This window comes from Atta colombica, unplaced genomic scaffold, assembly GCF_001594045.1.
Source record: "Atta colombica isolate Treedump-2 unplaced genomic scaffold, Acol1.0 scaffold205, whole genome shotgun sequence".
Classification (NCBI taxonomy): domain Eukaryota; kingdom Metazoa; phylum Arthropoda; class Insecta; order Hymenoptera; family Formicidae; genus Atta; species Atta colombica.
The window spans coordinates 2,531,593-2,535,142 of record NW_017259300.1 but is presented as its reverse complement, the minus strand read 5'-3'; the positions used below and the strand labels follow the sequence as shown (position 1 = coordinate 2,535,142).

The 3,550-nt window shown below is 28.7% G+C and overlaps 1 protein-coding gene across 2 annotated transcripts in view; it reads right to left on the bottom strand.

The window, feature by feature from the left end:
* Positions 1–3,550, bottom strand: part of LOC108687377 (octopamine receptor Oamb) — a 137,730-nt gene that overhangs the window by 133,225 nt on the left and 955 nt on the right. The gene's annotated exons all lie outside the window — the stretch shown is intronic.

The following is a 3,550-nucleotide window of genomic DNA, read 5'->3' as shown; positions in this document are numbered from 1 at the left end:
TATATATCGAATATTAATTTTTTTCTTGAATATTCAAATATGTATTATAAAGTGAAACATATAACACTAGAGAAATAAACACTTGAAAGCAAGAAGACGCTTGAAAAATTGTATAATAATCAAAAAGTCATGTTTTCTATATATTCATACGTCGCATGATATTGCATATACTGCAGTTTAAAATACAATTTTAAGAAATATCAAATAATCTGTACTATCGTTCATTCATCAAATTCAAGAACGCTTGCAATTTTCTCACGAAAAGTAAAAAAAATCTCATCTCGGTGAAAAAAAATTATAGAAAAATTTTTAGAAGCATTTTTCAAAGAGGAGAGATGGATTCTGTAAAGAAAGATGAATAAAATTATCGGATTTTTCTAAACAATGGAATCTTTCTTATGTATTTTCTTATGTATTTTCTTTTTTGATGTGCTGAATCTTTTGCAAATGTTAACTTCGAACTAAACTAATAGTATAATCAAAGATCAGATTTCGATAAAATTGTGCTATTTTTAATGCAATTTTCAACATATTCCCATCAGATCAGATGATTTTTAATTTTGAAATTAAAGTTTATAAAAAAAAGAAAAAAGTTTTGTTATAATGCACTTAATTTGCATAACTTTTTCAACCAAAAAAATTTTTAAAGCTTTTTTAGATTTAACTTTTAATAAAATGTGAGAAAATCATAAATTCGATTTATGAACGGTAGTGCATATTTGACTATTAATTTCTCATTGTTTTGTATTCAGGCATAAATATATTAAATAATTCGATATCACAAAACTTTTTTATAACTTTATAATCACATTTATCATGAATAATTTTACAATAATATTTTTCATAAAATCCAAAAAAACCCAAAAGAACTAATACAAGAGGAACGTGTACAAAAATTTTAATATAAATTAGATACAATATAATAGAATTTTGACAATACAATAAATATTTCGATTAAATCTTCTTAGTTCGAGTCTTTTTCAATATAAAACTAATAAATTAATAAAATATATTAATAAAAATTACTGATCAAAATTATTTTCATAAATGAGATTTTTTTATGTTATCATGCAAATCACACGTGCTTTTTAAATTGAACTAATCGCCGTCGCTTATTTAAATATACTTACCTAAAATTATATCTTTAAAAACGTTTAAGCCGCACTGATGGCGTTCAATGAAATATTTCTCGCGTGAGTTATCCCATTCATTAAATCTCGCGTTGTCGCGGAAGAGTGGGTTTCGGAAGAGTGATTTCCAGACAAGCGGTCTCTTAGACATCGTGCAAGGCCTAAAGAGAAAAATACAGGACTGTCGGATAAGAGAAAATGAAAGAGGACCAACTCGCGCTCGCGAATATCCATTGTTTCCCGAACAATGACATACGAAACGGAGATGCAGACAGCATCCGTTGCACTTTCAGATCTCAACACTGAAAAAGAGTTTGGTTGGTTATTTAGAATTCTGGTATCATTGAAAATGGATAAATCAGAATTTTCTAATTAAATCTATTATAAATTTAGTTTCTGTTATCTTATCTAAGATAAGCAGAATTTTGATTGATATCATCAGAATTTTCTGATTTGTTCTTCAAAAATTTTTCTCAATAAATCTAAATCATTAAATTAAATGGTGGTGTACATGTCTAAAGATGAACTATAACATTCGCTCGATCTTTCGAAGATCGATAGGCTAGTAATGCTTTGATCTCAAATCAAATATGTTCTTGTTATTTAGAGAGTAAATTGCGAAAGAAGCAAAAATTGAACGCAAAGATGAAAGCACATTTCTCTCTGCGCTCCGAGTTAAATTCGGCTGACCGCAAATAATGTTACTTTAAGTCAGAGATACTGCGACGCAATATCCCTGCCAACTGTTTCCATCCTGTAAGTTAACGTATTTATTAACGGACGCAGAGAGTCACACGACAGCATCCGAAAAATACGGGATAACAACGTGTGTTCCTAAAAGACTCGCGGCAATAATTCGAAACTGCGTAGGTGTAGCAAACAGAGAAATGACATCTTTCTTCTTTTCTTTCGTTCTCTTTGATGGAAGACAGTCGAGAAAATGCATGGCGAAATTACATAAATATACGTAAATATACGAGGGACAGATCTTTTATCAGTTTCTACTCGTTAAATCAAACAGAATTCTTTTTCAACTTTTATATATTGAATCAAGTATATAAAGAAAATATTTCCGTTAATGCGAAAATTTGCCTTCTATGTCAAATATAATATTTTCATGCTACGAAGAAATTTATCGTCATTTTTTTATTTTATTAATACTGGATCTTAATATGGATTGTGCGTCCTTGGTTACATCCTTATATATAGATCGTGATCTCATCGATGCTCTAAATTCGAATCAGTCGTTCATTAAATAAGAAAAATAAATGATCCACTCTTAGAAAAAGACACGCGAAAAGGAAAAAGACCTCGCGGAGTCGGCTGTGCTTTCAGCTGGCCTTTTCAACGCTTTCTCTAAATCAGTTGCTATTGGAAAAAAAGGTGACCGACCTCAAATACTGACAGACAATAATTTCGTTGCGATGCATCACGAGAGGGATCAGAGTTGCCGTTGACCTTACGCGATTCAGAGCCAAAGATATAACACTGATAATATCATTATACGCAATATTGATCTAATCACGCCTTGACTTTCTTCTGTAAAAAATAACTACAAAGCCAAGTAAAACAAATATTCATGTGTGTAAATATTGATGTACATGGAGAGAATTTTTTCTTAGAGTTTATCCTGAAAATATGATAATCATGGGATAACATTTATATTTCGAAGAATTTTGATGTAAATCTTTCTCGTTCATTAATAATATTACAATAAAATATAAGTTTGATTAATTTTACTGAAGCACATGGTAAAAATCTTTAAAGTATTATATTTTGTGTCATAACTATATTTTAGGGTAAATTTTAAAATAAAATTCTTTCTTTTTTAAATAGCATTCTTTAATCAATTTTCTGTCACTCAATTATTACTTAATTATGTCAGATGATTCGAATTATTTTTATTTAATGAAATTTCTTTTATTTTAAAAAATTAAAGTTAATTTTTTTTTAATAAAAATTTAAAGAGACATAATTATGATTTTTTTAGCTTAATTATTTATTCATTAATTGTTTTTGTAACTCGATATGATTTCTGAATGAGTAATTCAGATAGTAAAACTATCGAGTTAAGTTACGCTGCTAAAGTTCCGGAAATCAATACGTCATATTGCCGCAAAGGTACCCCGCCAACGGTCGCGTAATTCATTCGATTATGTCGTCAATAAAGGGGCTAATCAACCTCAGGGAGACTTTATGAACGTCCGACAATTACTTCCCGAGCGGCTAAGTTTTAATAATTACTTGTCGCTTTGCATTTACTAAGTTTGAATATATAGATCTGTTATAAAACAATCTTTTCGAAGAAAGAAAAATTATTCCTTCTTTTTGCCCTTAATACATAAAACATAAATTTATTAAAATCAAGATATTTAATGAAGAAAAAATATATTAAGAAGCAAATTTTATATATATATATA